Source organism: Rhyacophila brunnea, unplaced genomic scaffold (assembly GCF_057557595.1).
Source record: "Rhyacophila brunnea isolate RB1 unplaced genomic scaffold, BYU_Rbru_1.0 scaffold_22, whole genome shotgun sequence".
Lineage (NCBI taxonomy): Eukaryota > Metazoa > Arthropoda > Insecta > Trichoptera > Rhyacophilidae > Rhyacophila > Rhyacophila brunnea.
The window spans coordinates 4,044,924-4,067,736 of record NW_028232882.1 but is presented as its reverse complement, the minus strand read 5'-3'; the positions used below and the strand labels follow the sequence as shown (position 1 = coordinate 4,067,736).

The 22,813-nt window shown below is 29.8% G+C and overlaps 1 protein-coding gene across 1 annotated transcript in view; it reads right to left on the bottom strand.

Annotated features, from left to right (window-relative positions):
* The window catches only part of LOC147069950 (cubilin), a 138,292-nt gene that overhangs the window by 65,013 nt on the left and 50,466 nt on the right, over positions 1–22,813 (bottom strand). The gene's annotated exons all lie outside the window — the stretch shown is intronic.

The following is a 22,813-nucleotide window of genomic DNA, read 5'->3' as shown; positions in this document are numbered from 1 at the left end:
AATTACAAGATAAAAAGAACTTTTTATATACAATGTTTTTAAATTTTCTCTTGAATCATATAAACTTGACTTGACTAACGATTAAAAAAATTTGTACTTGATAGAAATAATACTGAAATGTCATTTTGACATTCATATTGATTTCCATAGTAACAAATGTATATATTATTAATAATGTAGTTGCTAGGACCATCCGCTTAGCAACCAATAATGGTATTAAAATAGCTTTCCATACAAAACAGAATTAACTGAAAATGAATTCAATTCTTCTTAAATATGGCTAAAAGTATTAAAAAAATGTATTAGTATTGTGTTCTGATTTATTCTAAAAGCTTAAAATATTTAGCTAGTCAAGAAGTTAGTTAAAAATCGATTGTAAGATTTGTACCGGACAAAGAACCACCGGACAAATAAGAATACTAGCTAAGAAAAACTTTGTAATAATAAGTCAAAGGCGCCAAAAAATCTAAAATAAAGTAGAAAGAACAAGACTAGGTTTAAAAAAGAAAAACATCATAAAGATAACATCATTATAATATACCTATTATATAATAGAAATGGGCTGGACACATAGCTCAAAGAAGGGACAAAAGTTGGACAAATTTAATCATCCCAAGAGGTTCAAAATGTCCGCAAGGTAGACTTAGAGGCCGCTGAATCGATGAAATGATAAAGTTCTGCGGAAGTACATGGCATCGCAACGTACAGGACCGAGAGAAGTGGAATCAGCTTAGAGAGGCCTTCATCCAGCAGTGGATATATTCAGGCTGAAGATGATGATATACCTACATATTTTACATAATCTACAGAGTATTTAGGCATAATTCCTAAATATACTATTAATTTATTAAGTATTTACTTACCATTTTGTAATATAAATTATATTAACCTATGCAGAATATTTGTTCTTTTAAATTGATAGCTATTTTGGTTGTAACACCATTGATTAATTTAATAAAATGCATTTTTTTAGTACTTATTCCACTTTTATTATTTAATAAATCTAGACCGGAATTTGCGTTCTATTAAATTAATCAATAATAAAATGCAGTTCCACCGTGAATTGACAATTAACATAATAAAAGAAATATAAGAGCATTATCGAGATTACTAGTTTTTAGTCTTTTTAATAAAAATTTTCTCATAAAACAATATAATAACACACTTTATAAAATTAAACTACCAATACATCTATGAGTTTATCGTAAGTATGCCTAAAGAGATACACTTTATGCTAGTGGTATTCATACGGTGCATACTCAGGGGTAGAGTTGGGTATTTCCCGAGAAAATCTCAATCTCGAGAATCGGGATTTCCAGAAAAGAATTCTCGAGAATTCTCGAGATATCGGGAAATTTAAAAAAAACCTGTAAAAATCCTAAAATCAGCGTATAGACAGACAAATTCCAAAAAAATATAATTTTTTTATTTATATAAGAAGACAAACAAATAGAAATAGGAAAAAAAAAATAATTCAAAACATTACTTATTAAAATAGAATTTCAAAAAACACAGACTGTTAATCGCTGCGTCTGACAATCGCGTATGCTTTTGAGACACAAAATTCCCTGATGTTGAAAAATTGCGCTCATTTTGAGTCGAAGTTAGCTTAATTGTGTTAAATGCCCTGGTAAGTCTTGGAACGTTTTATGTTTTCTGTCTACTTTTTTCATTATAGAAAAATCGTTTTTTCAATAATTAATATTTGATAATAAAGAAATCCTGAATCTCGACAAAAGATTCTCGAGATCAGGGATATCCCGAAATGTTAAAAATTTCAATTCTCGAGATTCGGGATTGAAAATCTCGAATATTTCTCGAGAATTTCCGTCGGGAAATTCCAAACATTTTGAAGTTTACGAGTACCTGTATCGACTTCGACTCCAAAATTTCAAAATTTGTGAACAGGAAGGCTTACTCTTTGCAGTAAATTGTGTTTTTTTAGGACGTCGTGAATTTTTTTAGTTCTGAAACCACTGTCATTTGTTATGTATGAAAATATGAAGAATAATACGTTTATTATGTTAAAAAATAATTTATAATATTTTGTAGAAATAGCCCATAACGTTCCTAATGATAACGCATCAGGTTTATAATGTCGTTGGTCCCGGGTTCCTGGGTATAGGAAAAGTCCCATGATGTTTTTCAGTGTGTACTTATTTTGACCCAGAATATGGACGTCACAAAGTTAGGCAAGTGACTAACATTTAGTTCTTGTAAAAAAAATCTGTTAATACAACTCCTATTCTATGGAAAGCCATATGATTTTATTAGGATCGAAAATGGTAAAATATATAAGGACCTACCTACATTACAATATATAAAAATAAGCCAACTAAATTTTAGTGTACATTGATGAAGAATGAATGAAAATTTTCCATAGAAGAGTATTATAATACAAAAAAATCATAGTGGTTATTAATAGATCTTAATTTATTGTAATTATATCTTGAACATTCACTTTATTGCAAAAACAGTGAAGAAATGAAAGCAATTCTATTAAAACAATAATAATTACAAGATAAAAAGAACTTTTTATATACAACATTTTTAAAGTTTCTGTTGAATCATATAAACTTGACTTGACTAGCTTAAACGATCAAAAAAATTTGTACTTGGTAGAAATAATACTGAAATATCATATTGATTTCGTATATATTAAAATTGATAATTTAGTTGCTAAGACCCACTTAGCAACCAATAATAGTTTTACATTTTACGGATTTCTTCCGAAGTAACTTTTCATACAAAACAGAATTAACTGAAAATGAAATCAATTCTACTTAAAGATGGCTAAAAGTATTAAATGAATGCATTGGCATCGTGTTCTAGTATATTCCAAAAGTTTCAAATGTCTAGCTATTCGAGAAAATAGTTAAAAATCGATTGTAAAATTTGTACCGGACAAACGACCACTAGAAAAATAAGAATATGAGCTAAGAAAAACGTTGTAAAAAAGAACTACAATGATATTTGTATTTGCGAAGTGATAAGTTTATGTTATGGATACATAATTATTATCCTGATACGATTCAGGCAGTCATTTTAATTACTAATATTTTTTCAATTACAGTATTTTTCAAAAAAAATTCATTACATTCAATTATCAACAAATATTGATATTAACCGGATTTATTAAATATTGTATAATAATATATAAGTAGTTTAATGTGAGTATAGACCAGCAATCCATAATTCCGCACAATTTCGTATGTAATTAGCGCGAATGTTTGCAAAATTAATTCGGTTGCATTTGAACGTGCGGCCTGCGAGCGGTTTTCGGCTTACATTAATTAAATCTGATAACTCGCTATAGTTAGTCATATCCAGTACCTACCCACTTAATTAATTTCAAATAATATCACTGACTATTTGCCTCACTTGTTTTTGTTAATGAGTGAATATGTACAAAGTGCATACAATATGTACATTATAGATTTTTTGAGCGATAGTAGCACAAACATTAGGGCGGTACGTATCATCGGCTTAATGTGTTTTGACAAAAACACAAACTATAAATAAATTTCATAAATATTCTTTTTACATACAAAGTTTCTACCAACCTAAAACGATACTTCAGTGAAACGGCAAATAATTTTCAACTATAATAGGCGCGACGAAATTTTGAACTCGCAGGCATTCGGAGAGCAAACGTCGAGGTGTGAATACGTCAATTTGTTTCGTGATGGCGACAGGGGTATTAATTCTTAAATCGTGTAAAGATGACTAAAAACGTTATCCATTTACTTGAAAAAGAAAACATGTCAATGAATATATTATTATTGTTACTAATATAACAATAAATATAATATTAAATGGACGCATGTTGGATTTATATGACAAATTATATTTCGTTCGAAAAGCGTCATTTGCACCCGCGACCCGCAATCCGCGCATCGCCTAGCCACGATCTTTTTAGACCATGCCTCAACTGAGGTCCCCCATAAGTTCCGTTCTATTTCTGGCAACGCATTAATTTATAAATTCAATAATAATATATAAAGTAAATAATAAATGTTATAGACTTCATCCCTAGTTATGTCCAAATTCATATTATATATTACGAAAATAAACAAATCACTGCATGCCATAATTTTATTAAACATTTAACTAATGTACATATTGAAGTTATGTATATGCATGAGATGTTTTCAAATTGTGTAAGTATATTATGAATAATTACAAGATAAAAAGAACTTTTTACATACTACGTTTTTAAATTTTCTGTTGAATCATATACATTTGACTTGACTAGCTTAAACGATCAAAAAAATTTGTACTTGATATAAATAATACTGAAACATCATCTTAACATGTCATATTGGTTTTCATAGTAACGCACATAATTATTATATATTAACAATTTAGTTGCTAAGACCCCAAACCCCTAGCAACCAATAATGGTGTCGAAATAACTTTTCATACAAAACAGAATTAACTGAAAATGAATTCAATTCTACTAAAGATGGCTAAAAGTATTAAAATAATGCATTGGCATCGTGTTCTGATATATTCTAAAAGTTTCAAATGTCTAGCTAGTCGGGAAGTTAGTTAAAAATCGATTGCAAGATTTGTACCGGACAAATAAGAATACGAGCTAAGAAAAACGTTGTAACATTGTAATAAAATATAAAATCCTCCCTTAAGTTCCGTTCTATTTCTGGCAACGCAGTAATTTATAAATTAAATAATAATATATAAAGTAAATAATAAATGTTATAGACTACATCCCTAGTTGGGTCCAAATTTATATTATAATATATAATATTACGAAAATAAACAAATAAATGCATGCCATAATTTTGTTACACATTTAACTAATATACATAACTATTGAAGCTATGTATATGCATGAGATGTTTTCAAATTATGTAAGTATATGAAAAATAGGTACTGTTTTTTTTTTAAATATAATTATCAAATATTGTATATTTTAACCATTCTACATGTTTGTATTCCCTCTCCCGCCTTACTTCCGTTGTCATATTCAAAATACATTTAGGTGTTTTGTAGAACGGATAACATCCGTGCCAAAAAACATTTCCAATGCAAACTGCACTTTTATGAGAATATTTCCAGTCAGATATTACGGTTAATATCGTTTTAATGCGGAATCGATGGTGCACTCTGTCAGGAACCCACAACTGTATTTTTATTTAGTAACTCTGCGGGAGAAGAACTTTTATCTGACTATTTTTTTTTAATATTTAAAATTTGTGATTTTATTGAAATTATATTAAAATTTAACTACGTAAACCTTAATAAAACTTAAACTATTTTCTGAACAAATATAATAATATGTTATATTAGTATAAGATCTTTTAATAAAATATGTATATTTTATAAACTTTTTTGATTATCTTACACTCAGAGTATGGACTTAACAGGTTAAGCAAGTGGCTTACATCCATTTCTCGTAAAAATGAAAATCTGTTAATACAAACTTCCACTCTGTAGAGGCCCATATGATTCTACTAGGATCGGACTTTTTAGATAGGGTATGTTTTAATTGTATTAAATTTAAAGCTTCTTAAGAATGTTAGCTTTCTCATTATAGGAACTACAAAATTTTCACTACTTCAAAAACACACGTATTGTAGGTAAAAACACTAGTGTTCTCTCTGTTTAAGCCAGCGATGCGAATTATTTCTAATAACTACGTTTTTCTGAGGTGCTACAAATTCCAACATTTGATTGGCGATCGATCTTAAGCAATTAAGGGGGCACGGTCTAAAACGATCGTGACTACACGACGCGAAGATTGTGCAAACGACGCCTGCAGAACAAAACATAATCTAATATATAAAAATCAATATTTGTTTGTTTGTTGGTTTGTTTGTTTGTTTGTTTGTTCGTATTTTATGCGCTGCCATACCGTTCATCCGATTGCGATAAAACTTTGTCAATTTATTGCTTGCACTTGCGCGAAGAGTATAGGCTATATCTTATATATAAAAATGAATGTCTGTCTGTCTGTTTGTCTGTCTGTCTGTATATCTGTCTGTCTATCCCGCATGCATTCCTATACCATTCATCCGATTACGATGAAATTTTGGTAAGTGGTTGTATGCACACCCGCAAAGATTTCTGAATTAGTATAACAATCTTTTTCCTCTTCTTTCTATCTTCTTTTAATCATATGGTCCCTATACCATTTATCCGATTGAGATGAAACCTTCGTCAGTTGTTGTGGTAACACCCGCAAAAGTTTATGAATTAGTACAACCATCTTCTTATGTTCTATATCCTTATATTCGTATGCGTTCCTATTTCATTCATCTGATTGCAATAAAATTTTTGTCAGTACTTAATTGTGCCAACACCCGCAAAGGTGTCTGAATTAGTACAACCATCTTCTAATTCTTCTTCTATTCTATCTTCTTCTATTCGTATGCGTTCTTACACCATTCATCCAATTGCAATGAAAATTTGACCAGTTGTTGTGCGCACGCGAAGGTTTTTGAATTAGTACAACCATCTTCTTCTATTTGTATGCGTTCCTATAATACTATTGTAGTACCAAGTATTGTTCTCACGCCCACAAAGGTTTGTGAATTTATTGATACAACCATTTTCTTCTTCCTTTTCTTCTATTCTATCTTCTTCTATTCGTATGCGTTCTTATACCATTCATCCGATTGCGATGAAATAAAATTTTGACCAGTTATTGTGCGCACGACCGTGAAGGTTTCTGAATTAGTACAACCATCTTCTTTTTCTTCTATTTGTATGCGTTCCTAAAATACCATTAATCCGATTGCAATGAAACTTTGGTGCGTTGACATGCGCATGCCTACGAAGATTTCTGAATTAGAAAATCATCTTCTTCTTTTATTCGTTTGCGTTCCTATACCATTCATCTGATTGCGATGAAACTTTTGTCAGTTGTTGTGCGCACACCTGCAAAGGTTTCTGAATTAGTATTATATAAAATACAAAGTTTGTTGTTTGTTTGTTCCATCCAATTTTGATTTTTTTTTCTACATATTAATAACATTAATAACGTTTTTATCTTTTGGATTCGATTTTAATTTAGTGTTCTTTTGTTTGAACTTTACTTCTATTAGAATTATTTTCATATTGCCATATTGTATTATACAGATATTTTAATATTAAAAAAATAATTACCTCTTATTATTTTTTTAAATATCTAAGATAAATATAACCACGAAGCGACCCTGTGCGAAGCCAAGTACTTCAGCTAGTTAGTCATAAAAATTCAACATGCGTCCATTTAATGTTCTGTTTATTGTTCTATTAGTAACAATAATAATATATTCATTGACATGTTTCCTTTTTCAAGTAAATGGGTAACGTTTTTTAGTCATCTTTACACGATTTAGGAAGTAATACTCCCGTCGCCATCACGAAACAATTTGACAAGTTCACAGCTCGACTATCACTCTCCGATTGCCAGCGAGTAAAAATTTCGTCCCACCTATAGTTGAAATTTTCCGTTTCACTTAAGTATGCTCTTAAGGTAAATCAGATTTCCAAATTAATAATAATTGTCTGGCGTCAACCATTTCTTTTATTACCTATACAATTATTGACGTTTTTGTATTTGTGAATAATGATTTTTTTTATTTTATACTGAATATTATACACAATTTAAATTGAACAGAATAAAATCAAAAATAGATACAGTATTATTACAAATAATTCTCATGAATCATTAATAGATCAATGTCATATAAGAATAGAGCACTTAACCGGAAAGTGAAAGCTGTGTGTCCAAGTCCAATTCAGCACCAACTTTTTTTCGATAATTTTTTTTCCGAGGTTTTTGAAAACGCATATTTTCCTGGTTTGAATATGAGTAAGTATTGCTGATGATTATGTTTCTTTTATTTTGTAAACTGTCAATTCATTGTGGAACTGTATTGTATTGTTGTTTTAATTTAATAAAACGCATTTTTTTTGCAGTACGTATTCCACTTTTAATCAACAAATTAGTTGAAAATGTCCCTCTGAGGCGGACGAAACCGGTACTAATTTATTGATTAAAAGTGGAATAAGTACCTACTTTACCTACCTACTACGTTTTATTAAATTAAAACACCAATGAAGATTATGTTATTTCATTATTAAAAATAAAAAATTGTAATAGTAGCATTTTTTTAATACAATATCATGGGTTGCTGCCAAAAGTTGGTAAGTCTATAATTTAGATATTTAGTTAACAACGAATTATGTGTATATTTATATTGCTAGAAGAAAATCCGATATATAGAATATGCATATAAACACAAATAAATAATAAGCATTATGCCACATTTTAGAGGGCATGTCAAACTTCAAATTGAAATTATTACCTATTACATGATTTCGAGATTTACTAACTTTTGACAGTACCTAACCAGTATGTTACTTCATGTTTCTTGCAATAATTACTTTTATATAATGATGTTAATAGAAAATTAGATAAACCTAAGTATACAGAAATGGAATGTTATTATTTATGTTTTATAAATAAATAATTACAAGATAAAAAGAACTTTTTATATACAACGATTTTAAATTTTCTGTTGAATCATATAAACTTGACTTGACTAGCTTAAACGATCAAAAAAAATTGTACTTGATAGAAATACTGAGTAAATATACTGAAATGTAATTTTGACACTTTATATTGATTTCCATAGTAACGCACGTATATATTAATATTAATAATTTAGTTGGTAAGAACCACTTAACAACCAATAATAGTTTTAATTTTTACGGATTTCTTCTGAAATAACTTTTCATACAAAACAGAATTAACTGAAAATGAATTCAATTCTAATTAAAGATGGCTAAAAGTATTAAAAGAATGCATTAGCATCGTGTTCTGAAAGTTTCAAAATGTCTAGCTAGTCGCGAAGTTAGTTAAAAATCAATTGCAAGGTTTGTACCGGACAAACAACCACCAGACATATAAGAATACGAGCTAAGAAAAACGTTGTAATAATAAAATGGTCAATTATAAATCTAATTAAATACTAAATTCTTTCATAACGCATTGTGTGGATTGAAAAACGTTGAAGAATGGTGAATTCAGTAGATAAAAATTATATATGGCTTACGTATACATTTTTATAGTATATTATATACCTATATTATTATAACTTCATATTGAAAGCCCGACAAATATGGCGTAAATTTATAAACAAGATTATTGTTTACAGAATATTAATTCTATAAATATTTATAAATACCTACCTCTCAATTTAATGGTTATAAAAACGTCGAGGTGGTGCTATTATTTATTTTTTAATTGGAAAAAAAAATCATAAGACTTTTTTGAGCTTTTTATTCTCGTGTGGATCGTTATGCTGAAACATCCAAAATCAAAGAACATCTATTTCAACTATAAAAGCTTTCTCGCTGCTTCGGTTCGATGAAAAATTCATGACAATGCATTAACTCGCTTGAAGATTCTTCTGGTAAAAGCCTGTCAATAGAATTACAAATGTATGCTGTTGGAAATGTTGCATATCCGGTGCTCAATGTACCAAAACGTGTATTCCCATCGCAAAGCTCAACTGACGACGACAATACTAAACTATCTGGGTCACGCTGTAGCGCTGTGGGAAGAATTATTACAATCGAGTGCACACTATATTGGTAGGTATTTTAATACAGTTATAACACGAAATAAAATAAATCTCTTATAATATAATAACTACAAATTGTTTAGTTAGGATTTCAAATAATTATGGACACACCACATTATAAAAGCACCAAACACTAATGCTACTTAGGGAGATAGCATTTAATTTATATTATTAAGAACCACCTCTTCTGGTGACAATATTGTAATAACTATAATTATCAATATTCCGGCTTCTAAAGCACACAGTATTACAATCTTAGTATGTCAATATACATCTTAACTATCAGGTAATACAATTGTATAATTTTAAAATGCATGCGAAATTTATTTATCCACATGATGACATTTAACTGGTGCACGTGTGTAGAGTTGGGTATTTCCCGAGAAAATCTCAATCTCGAGATTCGGGATTTCCAGAAATAATTCTCGAGAATTCTCGAGATATCGGGAAATATAAAAAAACCTGTAAAAATCCTAATATCAGTGTAAAAACAGAAAATTTCAAATAAAATATGATTTTTTTATTTATGTAAGAAGACAGACGAAATAGAAGTAAGAAATCAAAAATAATTCACAACATTACTTATTAAAAAAAATAATCAAAAAAGACTGTCAATCGCTGAGTCTGACAATCGCGTACGCTTTGATACACAAAATTCCCTCATGTTGCAAAAATTGCGCTCATTTTGAGTCGACGTTGGCTTAATTGTGTTAAATGCCCCGATCAGTCTTTGAACGTTTTATGTTTTCTGTCCACTTTTTTTATATAGTAAATCATAGAATAGTATAGTAAAACATAAAGTTAATTAATTTCAATTAATATTTTACAATAAAGAAATCCCGAATCCCGAGAAAAGATTCTCGAGATCCGGGATTTCCCGAAATGTTAAATATTTCAATTCTCCAGACTCGGGATGGAAATTCTTGAAAATTTCTCGAGAATTCCCGTCGGGAAATTCCCGAAACCCAACTCTACACGTGTGTACCAATTAGAAAATATTCACCAATGCTTTGTTTTCAAAGCTTTTATTCATGAATGTGCTAAATACATCATACTTTTTATAAAAGTCGGCATTATGATGCCATTATGACTACGGATTGCAATACCGAAAGAAAATATCAATACCGGTTTTTCGGTATTTCTTATTGAATACCGGTATTAATACCTGTATTTCTTATATATTCAAAAAACAGAAGTGGGTAATAAATATAGCTATTAAAATCTATATACCTTATAGATTCTTATAGCAAAAACCTATATACCTACATTTATTATGTTGACATTTAAAAATATTTATTGATCATAATAATTAAATTATTGTAGAACTAGTGATCTTTTACGAATAATTTTAATATATTATTATTGACTATTTTAACTAAAGCCCTAAAAAGTTTAAAAAGTGTCCCGGCTGCAAGAAAAGCTTCTTAAATTCAACGCTTGTACAGTCATCAATAATTTTTGTCACGGATGTTTTCTATTTAGAAATCATATTATGATAATAATTGATCGCGACAATTACTTATATAAATAGATTTGATGAAATTTGTTTTATTATTTTTTCACCTCTGTTGGATTCACTCAATATATTTGCATTTTAGCAGCACATAACCTAATAATTCATTTTCAAAAACGTAAACGAGTGTGTTTTCTTAATACCAAAAATTCCGGTATTTTGGATTTTTAAAACTGGTGTTTCGGTATTGATAAATACTGGAAAACCGGTTTTGAAATACCGGTATTGCAATCACTAATTATGACAATGCCTAATATGAAAGAACCCATTGCACATAGTGGCGAAGAGTGGAAGAAGACTGTTAAGAGCCGACACAAACAGTGCATTTAAATTTTGTCAGTTAAACGTATTTATATTAAACTAAGACTACAGTTTACAGGTATAGGTATAACAAATCCCTAATAGAATAATAGAAAATTAACAAAGAACCTAACAATGCAAAAAATACGACTGTCCATCACCTAATCATACCGTCTGTCCTCTGGATTTCGAGACATTTGGACCCTAGAAATCATTGCTTGACTGATAAAATAGGTGAACGACGTTCAACTGAGTATCTAGACAGCATATAAGCATAGAAATCCAAACAGGTGATGCATTTTCTGTTTTAGGTATCTACTTTTATGGTATCCATGTGACTGAAGGAGGTATTTTATATAATTGGAGAAACCTACTAAGTATATCAATAGTTTTATAATTATTATTAGTTTATTGGTTTAAATAATATAATATATATCGTTTAATTTTACACATTTCTCACTTGTTTTGTTTTTCTCTATTATTATTACAGGGGGTTGTTTTACCGAAAATATATCGACGTGCCCTAGAAAAACCATGATAAGTCTGAAAATAGCGTTTTAAGTTTTATTAGCTTTTTATAATATAATATTTTTTGTGCATGTCCTGTAAAAATTTCAGGTCTCTAGCATAAAAATTGACAAAGTTAGGTTTTCGACAATGGTGCTCTATATCTACATATCGCATCGACCAAATTTGTGTTCACATAAATATCCGAGGAGTATAGTCATATATCAATAAAAAAAAGTGTACTGCGTTTTATTTTACGAGTATGAAGGTTGTTATACTTGCAATAACAGTCTTTAACGGAGATCCTAATATACGGCATGGTTTATATTGACGTATGACATTAGTTTTAAAAAATATATTGGTTTATCTTCGGAAAATATTGGAATTTGCAGTAGGTAAATGCAGTTTTAGTTAAAAAGCTACTCACTAGTCACTAGTACTAGTGTTTTATTATCAAAATATTATATTATTGAATATAAAACAAACAAAATAGAAAAGAATTATTTTGTACTAATATAGGTAGGTACTTTTACCATACTAGGGCACAGTAATAATGTTTAAATATAAATTATTCATTATATTGATTCATCAGCCAATTTCAATCCACCGCAAAATAAAGACCTCCACAAGCTTTCTTCGACTATTTTCGGTTAATTACTCTTCTACTTAGATACCCAAAAAACAATGTTGTAGGTAATGTTTAAGTTTGAAATTGTTATATTATTTGATATTAAACAAATATCCAATAGAAAACGATATGGATATATCATTATAATAATTCACTGTTTCAATTATTTAGATGAGTAAAAAAAGTATGTAATTATAAATAAACTTAATTTAAATAAATACCCAGCAGAAAACGATATATTTTAATTAAATATTATTACCTATCACTAGAAAACAAATTGTTTTGCAATTAAAAATGTACCCACCTAAAATATCCGATCATGTCCGATCATAATGAGGCCCCCCACAGATTGGGGAACAGGTTTTGTTTTTACGAGAAATGGATGTCAGCCACTTGCTCAACCTATTAGGTACGTACTCTGACTCCGACCACAAATTGAAAAACAATTTGTATCTATTTTTCAGACCCATGATTCAAACTCGGAACCCACGATGTTATAGGCCGATGCTTATACCTATAATATTGTGTTTTAACTTCAAAACATTATTTTATTTTCGGTACAGTATGACACATTTTGATTAAATTAGTCTTGTACATCGATAATAACAACTAGGCAGTATTTTCATGTTTAAATTACAACATATTTTATTATTTAAAAGGAAGGACTTATCTAGCTAGCAAATACAAGAGAGTTTATTTTATTATTCTCTTGGTAAAATTCTTACTAATTACGGAATAATATTTATGACTTAAGAAAGTGAAAAAAAACATTTTTATTACTCTTTCAAATGGTGAGAATTTTCAAAAGGCTTACTAATTGATTTGTACACATTGGGACCAACTTAAGCTCATTGTAAAACTTAAATACGTCCGACGTGTTAATTTTATGTTTGCAATAATATAAAAGGGTATATATTATTATTACTTTGTACATTGAATGTTTCTCGAAAACGAGCTCTGTGGATTATAAATTATTATTACATGTCGGTCACCTAAAAGAAAAGATTAGCCGGGTTTTTTGAAAACTTATTTTATCTATTATTTTAATAGAATTTTACCGAAAAACGTGTATAATAGTCAGTTTATGAATCATTTATTGTTGTCTAGAATCTAGGTAAATAATATGTATGAGATGGGATTAACATATTGTGGTTTCCCGGTAGGTATAATATCAAACAAAATATCAATTGGTTTTGAAAAATCTAGTACCTACTCTCATATATACTTACCTCGTATTAATTTATTGAATATGATTGTTTTAAAATATGAAAACTGGCATAAATAGTAATTACTATTTTTTATCTAAGTTAAATCGGCGGAGTTATATAGATCGATCAAAATAGTAAGTTAAATAAAGTGCTATGAATGATAATTGATATTAAACTATGTTTTTTTGAGAAAGTATTTAATAAAACTCTACGTAATTGATTAGATTAGATAACAATATAATGTATCATTTAAAGAAAATACTAGTTAAAAGCCAACCGTTTAGAAAAATGCAGATTTGTACCACGATTATTTAAATTTTAAACCAAATATTACAATGTTGGGGAGGTACATATTTATTTTATCTTTCCAAATAAATTATTGCAATCATGACACCTCGTATTAATTAACATAACTGAGTTCAATTAGGACGTACTTATACTGATGTTTCATGATTTAATTTGACAATTAAATATAATTCAACTATGTTTACTAATCGATAATTAAACTCATATCAACAATAAACATTAGAAAAACAAAACGAAAGTTAATATGATCACTGTATCAGTATTTATAAGCTTTTAATTACAATTTTACAAGATCAATTACAGAAAGATATTATGTTGCAAAAATTGAATTGAAAAAAGTAAATAGAAGGTAGGTACTGAAAAGGTTATCACTCTTGCTACAGCAGAACTACATAATGTTGTATCAATGTTATTTAAGATAGGTAATTACCTAATCGTGATTATAGAATGTGTATGTAATACAAGCCTAGTATAAATTTTATATGAATTTAACTTCTGCTGATGAACATTTTAATAATGCGATCTCATTTGATAACGAAAGTGAATTCAGCTGTCTTTAAATAATAATTATTAGGTTATAAATAACACTTTCTTTAGGTTTATTAGTATTAAAATTTTTGAAACTAATAAACCTATTTAAATATATTTTTTCCAACATTTCGATGCTTTGGTAGGTACATTTGTGCCAAATTGTTATGTATAATATTATATTCCACTAGTTATTTAATATTTTTGTATTTTTGTATTGAACAATAATAATTATGTGTGTTCTAAAGTGATAATTACTAATTTAATTCACTCAGTATATCCTTTATGTAAACCATTAACGAACTTATAATGATTTATTTAATGAAATATATTATCTCTCTGGTTTCGATAATTGTACTGAATATTAATTAAATTAAAATTGTTCTAGCGATATACATGACTATTAACGTAACATTGTTTTTTTCTATCTATTCTATATTTTAATGAAAAATTTGTTACGAAGTAGGTATAAAAAATAGATATTTTATTGATGGTGTAGTAAGTACTGTTATGTACTAATTTCCTCATAACTTCTTTATTATTCCATTATAAACATTTTTCCTGAATGTTTATTATTTCGTAATGTACATATTCTGATTATTTATAAAAATATCAATAATAATTTGCAAAAAAACATAAAAAGTCATACTTAAATACATTTAAATTATAAAAACTCCGTATAAATATTCATATATATATATCAATATGTCCCTATATCCCTTGTTAAGATTTTATAGACACGCTGTACTATTTTGAGTTAAATATTGCGCAATGTCAATTTTTCCGTAAAAGAGCGTTATAACTATAGTTGTAATTAATAAAATCGTATGGAGTAAGAAAAATGCGACGTAAAATAAGGTTTCTATCTCAGAATATGAATGTGTTATGCGGAGTCAGTAATCTATTTCGTCCGCGCAAAAGCATGTTGAATCGAGTCAAAATATAAAGTGCGTAATATTATTCCAAATAAAAACGATTTTCGGACATTATCTCATCTGTTAATTAATGAATCACCATTAAATTTTGATAGGAATATAGACCATAAAATGGTCTATCTGATTTACTTAAATAAGATAAGAAAAAACTTACTCATTTTATATGATGAATTTAATAGCGTAAATATTTTAGTTTTTTCGCTCTCCTGAACATTTATGATTTTAGACATATCGATATATAGTAGACCGTCGATATATAGTTGAAGCGAATCTATTTCAAACGAGGAACAAAATTACTAAGGAAATGGGTTTATTTGAGACACATTTACAGAAGAAAAGGGCATGTAAGTAAAAAAAATGCGTAGGAGTGTGGGATTGAAAGATTGAAACTGATTTGTGTGAATTTATGTGTTTTCCTATTTTTTTTTTTGCATATGCTGCAAATTCGTAAATTGCGGGTACTAGGATACTGAATACTAGGATAATGTTGACCCTCTGTATAATTGTTTACCTATTTATTAGTTCTCCGTGTCATTCTTAAGTGTTTATATGAAATATGAAAACAGCTGATTTCTAAAAAATCTACCACATCCTTATTAAATAAGGATGTGGCACAAATACAAATACACAAATTTTGTGTCGCGTAACAGATAAAGCAAAAGTCTACATAATTTGCTTATCAAAGGTAGCTGTAGCATGGTTGAGGAATCACTGATCTAAAGCAATATGTTTTTTTTTTATTAAAATTACCGACTATCTAAAGCACGAGTAGTAATGCGTGTTAATATTTTTACTCGCGTTTGTGGACAAGGTAAAGCTGCAGAAAGCATATTTTATAAAGCATGCTTGGCACAGATAAACGCTAAATTAAAAATGGCCGCTCTTTAAATCTAATTTATTTTAACAGGCTTTTTTCACCTCTTACTTTACGAGAACGATATTTTATGTCTGTCAGGTCGTTAAGTAGGTACAACCACATTTTAATTTTATAAAATCGTAATTTTATTTAATGAAGTTTAAAAAATGTTGTATATTCGTAGAGATAATCACAGATTTTATAATCCAAAAAATAATGTTTTTTGAAAACAAAATAATTGTTTCTCTGTCCATAAAAAGATTTTTATCGAAATAACGTTATATTTTTAGTAAATCTGTTCATAAAATGAAACTTACATTAATTGTCCATATAGCAGCTAACAATCGTAATCTAATCTCGACAACAGAATACACTACAATTAAAGTGGCAACGCGAAGTACGTACCTATCACTACTTGATGTTTAAACTGGTGTGTCATCTTTAACCTTCCCTTTACGATACTAATTAATTTTGCCCGTACCGGTGATGTCACCTTGGGTGACAGTACGAGATTTAAAATATTACAGGGGGGAAACAAAATGGAATGCATATTTTAGCAACATAACATAAGTCTAATAAGGCTTCGTCTTCAATATTTGCTATTTGTTTTATCTATAAAATGATTAAAAAGACATGAAAACTTAATTATAATTTTATAAATATTTGTATACATTCTTTCGACCATGTCCGATCCTAATAGGATCATATGGGTCCCCATAGAGTGGAGGTTTGTTTTAACAGATTTTATTTTTACGAGAAATGGATGTCAGCCACTTAATCAAACTATTAGGTACATACTCTGACTCATACACAAATTGAAAAACAATAAGTGTACTTGCCAGACCCAGGATTCAAACCTGGGACCCTCGACACTATAGACCGGCGCTTAAGCCACGCGGCTATCGTTGGTGTAAAAAATAAATTCTTACAGCTCACAAATCATTACACTATCTCGATATTACCCCTTACTTTCATATATCCTTCTCACCAGCATATTGTGTCTCTTTGTCGTATATATTTTTAGATCTAAAACCTTGTCCAAATGGCAAATGTCACGCCGCGCTTTACGCTCGAGTATAAAAATATGCTGCGTCTATATAACGCGTTGCATTTGGAAGTGAACAAGCTAGGTGACGTAATTCATTTTTGAATCGGCATAAAAACACGTTGTCGAGAGTTTGGCGATCGCTTGCGCTTATTGCGCGATAGACATCTTGCCGCGAGTGCATGTGAACGGCTCAATGACGTTACATATAGCTGAAATTTACCCGATAAATTGTGCCATCTGGACAACGCCTAATATGTTCTGACAAACACGTGCTCCAACAGGATATTTCTCGTTTTCAGTCGATTACATTACCCCATTTAATTTACATGTTACATCATTATTATATCTTTTTGGGAAGTGATTCAAGTGCCCATGTTCTCTAATGGAGTAATCGCTATAATTGTTGACAGAGTTTTACTAGATGCGGGATTAAGGACTGCAATATACTAACTAGGTACATTGCAGACTGAAACCGTAGGACCACACCCATGATCAAGTACGTAATTACTATCCCCTTTCAGTACTTTAGTATGGTTCAGAGTACTAGAGAGTATCGAACGTAATCAAGAATCTATTGTTTGTCTTTGTAAGTTTACATCTGAGAAGATTTCTTCTATATCCATATTGGAATAAAACGCGTTTAATAATCACATAGGATTGTTTAAACCAATTAATTGAAACTTAAAACTACACTTCCAAAACTTACAATCTCCCATTGTCTGTCAATATAACTAACTCTGTTGAGGCCAATATGTTCTCTATGGGAATAAAAATTGGCAAATCACTTTTATTAATAGTTTAATAATTGTTAGCAAACCCTCGATTCAATACATTATTATTTTTTACACTTACAATTTTATTGGTAAAAATCTTATTAAACAGCATATTTGCCAAATAAAACTTATATTTTTATAGCATTCTTATAAATTAACTATAAAAAGATTTAATTTCTATTTTACCGTTATTGTTTCATGTTTTACAGTCTATAAAATGTGGCAATAAAAGGGTATAGGAAATTCCATTCACCCCGACTACGGAAGCAACAAAAAAAAATAATAAGAATAAAAAAAATCTTCTTTGGAAACATCAATCAAACTAAGAGTAGGTACCTTCCGCTAATCACCAAAGAAACCAGGCCACATAACTGTACCATAAATCTTAAACTTGGTTGAAAGCTCCGCACGCAGTTGCGAGTAATATGGAGCTTCGAGTAGCCAGTATTGATTTTTATATTAAAAGCTCACATAGGGAGTCGAGTATTTGTACGACCTTTACGAAACTTAATTTCATTTCAACAATAATTTTCTACGTTAATGTATTCCTGGTAGGGCTTTTTGTTTTTTATTGTTATTTTTACAGTGTATTTATAAAGAAAATTCATAATGCTATATACTTTTAACCATGTATATCAGTGGTAAAGATTTCTTACTAGTCGATTATTTAGATTTAATTAAATAAATATACCTTAGTAAAAATAATTTATTATTACAAAGAGTATTCAACAGTATTATGACGTATTACATCAATTAATAACAAACTAACGGAAACTTATACACTCAATATAATGATTTAATTATTGTTCTGGTGTACCATATGCGCCATAATATGAATACTAACAAGCCAGGTGCATCCGTAGGCTATTGTAATTGAGCACACGTTTTATTATCAAGTTGCATAAGATATACCTAAGTAGATACCATTATATCGTGGATGGAAACTTTACGGAAGAAGTTTCTTAGCGTAGGTACCTTACCTACAGAAAACCAATCTCGAATTCTTAAGAGAATTCTTCTCGAAGAGCAGTATCGACTTAATAATATAATTATTATTAAGATTGTCACATTTTTATTTACTTAACACAAAAAATATCAATCAATATTTTTAGAAATAGTATTAATATTCCATTGATCACATGGCGGCAGGTTTTAGGTAACAGCATAAAATTTTTCAGTCAAAGGCACGGCACAGTCATAAACACAAAATGACAATACCACGTCAGCGCATTTAACTCCAGATTCGTGGATGGCAGAGTTACCCAAGCGAAGCATATAGGACATATATCTCGAGAATATTCTCAGCAGTTTAAATTTATCCGCACTTAGGTATATAAAATAAAGTGATTAAATCCCCATTTATGTATACTATATGCACATCGTATTAAAGGGAGTTGGACTCCCAGGTCATCCAGACCAGATGAAGTTTCTTTACTCCGGACTAGGGATTCTAATCCTGGGATCCTGAGCTATTTTCAATACCTATGAATCCCGGGATTAATAAACATAATCCTGAAACTTTCGGGATTAATTTTTTTATCAATTTTTATGGAAAATAAAATAAAAACGAAAATATAACAAAAAAAAAATATTTTTAATAACAAATAACTACATTACAATAAACTGAGTTTGAATGAAGTTTGATTTATACCCATGTGTAAGTTGCCGATTCATTTTATTTTTTCACATAAATTAATAAAAATAAGAAATATTGGAAAACACAATGCTTTGCACTAAGTAAACGCAAAGTAATTCCACCATGATCTCATACGTTTTACGGCAGTTTTATATTTGGCTGACTAATTAGATTTATGAAGCGGAAAGGCCATAAGTACACCATGATTTGCTTTACTATTTTAAATCTCGCTAACCCATTCATTATGTCTTTACTATCAGAAACAGCAATCTCATATTAAATTCACATTATTATTTATATTACAATATTATTTACTCCATTTAACTTATGTATTTCCATGATTGAACGTGTACAATAATAACAATAAATGTCTTAAATAGTATAAAATATACTAGATTTATTTTTGACCGATTTTATCAATGTTATTTGTAAATATAAAATTTTTATATTAACAATGGAAAAAAAGCCAATCCCGGGACCAGTCCAGGTATTTTAAATTGTAATCCAGAAATCCCGGGATCAAGATTTTGGCTTGGGATTGGATTCCCTACTACGGATGCCTGGCATTCACGTCACCAAACATCTTCAGGCTAATCGTTTACTTAAACCAGTTTCTCTCCTGTCATCCAGAAAGAATTTGGCAAATGAAGATAATATATGGAGATATTATCAATGTGAAGCAGAAGTTTAGTTGACATATGCCGCTAAAATGGAGCCGAAAATAATAATATCTCCTGGTTTCAGAGAGAATAGGACCCAATCGGTGCCAATTTGGTGTCGCTATTACAGGATGCAGGACAAGGTAAAAATCAAACAATTTTTAACATATTTAGACGTTTAAATTACTTAATAATAGATCAATCTATCATTTTATGATATTAGTAATTATTTTTTAAGAATTACAATATCATTTATAAAATCTATTTTTATTTAAATTTGACAAAATAATGATCAGTTTGGTAGATATAAGGCGATTGAGAGAGTAAAAAATATAAAATAACCCTTCATCTTTGAAGTATTTTAAAGCTTCAGTTTTAGTACTTACATATTTCTTTTATTTCTTACTTCCATGGACTTTTTCTACCTTTGTCATTTTGTATAAAAAAAGTTTTGAAAACCTACTGATGCACAAAGTTACTTACAATCTAAATTAATAATAGAAGAATTTAATGCCTTTAAATATTTAAAAGATTTATTTGAGTCAAGTGAATAATAAATGAGTTATATCGATTGTAGTAATCAGTGTGCCTTTTTAAGTGATCCTGAAAAATTCGGTTACATGTAAGTTGTACGTACTCAGTTCATCATGGGACACTTATTCGTACACTGCAGTACGTGAAACATGAGTTCGTATAACATTTTATCAAATGAAGAGTTGTTCGTTGAACATTTCACCGTGGAATACATTTGTACGTATCTCACAAAATGCGGCGATAGTTTGCAAATGGTACTGTTCCAATTAGATTTACCCTAACCTAACCAAACCGAACCTAACCAAACCTAACCTAACCCAGTAAATACATCTCTACATGTTGTAGCATATTATGTAGAAATGTATTCCATGGTGAATTGTTCAACGAAGAACTCGTCATTTGATTAAATGTTACACGAACTCGTGTTTCACGTACTGCGGCGCACGAATAAGTATCCTGCGGTGAAGTGTTTACGTACAAATTTCCCGATACGAAAAATTCACCCTGTCTCCAATGGGTCAATAATAATAATAATATTTATGATAATGACTTATTGCAACGTTATGGGTATATCCCTAATGTATAATTTTATCCTACTAATGATATTTTGTTATAAAAAACTTTCCTTATTTGATTGTATCGATATCTGTTACGGAATCTGGGTTGCCGAAAAGTTTCCGATGGCTAAAAAACGAGCAGAATTCTTCCGGGCATTTTTTCAACCTAAAAAGCACGCGGACCTCAATTACAGTGGCAAACCAATTTTCAAAAAAGCTTTCCCGAGGCATGCGCTGCATACTGTATTTTGGCTTGCTGATTACGAAAAAAGGTGTACAGAAAACATAAATTCGCGAAACCCGGGCGAACGGCCACCGTGAATGCTAAGCTTTAATCTTGGCTGTAATAAACGTAAATTTCTATTCGCTTCCAGGATGCGAATGCATTTTTAAAATTTACACTCAGGCAAGAAAGATATAAAAAACGTAAAAATAAATAATGATTAACATTAATGTAAATTACCAACAGTTGCAATCATTTGCTAGAATACATGAGGGCTCTGGAAACAAAAACGGTAATCTCCATTTTTCCAATATGTTGGCGAGTCGTAAAAAATGTCTTATAGCTTTATTATGTATAGGTATAATTTACCAAAAATTAATTAGTATAACATATAAAGTGGCGCATGGAGATAACCAGATTGACTCCAGACCATCTGTCAGCTTGGCCTGATAGAATCTCCGACTTGCTTATATCGTGGCGATTTGCAGGATACCTACCGCATCCTCTGGGAGTGTCGTTGGCGTTGTTTTTGATGTTGAGCAGCTTTGAAGTTGGTTTGTGAATATTTTGGGTCTTTTCCAACTTAGGATTATCGGTTCGTTAGTGCAGAAGAAAACAAACTATATTTTTATGCTCGTGATAGGGATTTTATTTAGACACACTGAGTATTAATCCCACTAAGTTTTTTCTGTTATGTTTACTGTAATACCATTAATATCTTGTATAAAATGTATGTTGCCGCGAAAAAGAAAATGTATATGTACTTCAACATTCTCAGTCAAATTGGGTCATTTTGCTACCAAATTACCTAAAATCATTTGAATTTTTTTCTTCTTTCTTTGGCCATATCCGCCCCTTAATTGGGGCATATGGACACCACGCGGCGCCTCCAAGAATCCTTGTCGCTCGCCAGTCTTCTTGCTTTGTTCCAAGTTATCCAGAGCATCCCGTAGCTCCGCCGTATACACTCTGTAGATAGTATTTAGCAACCTTCCAGGACGTCGGA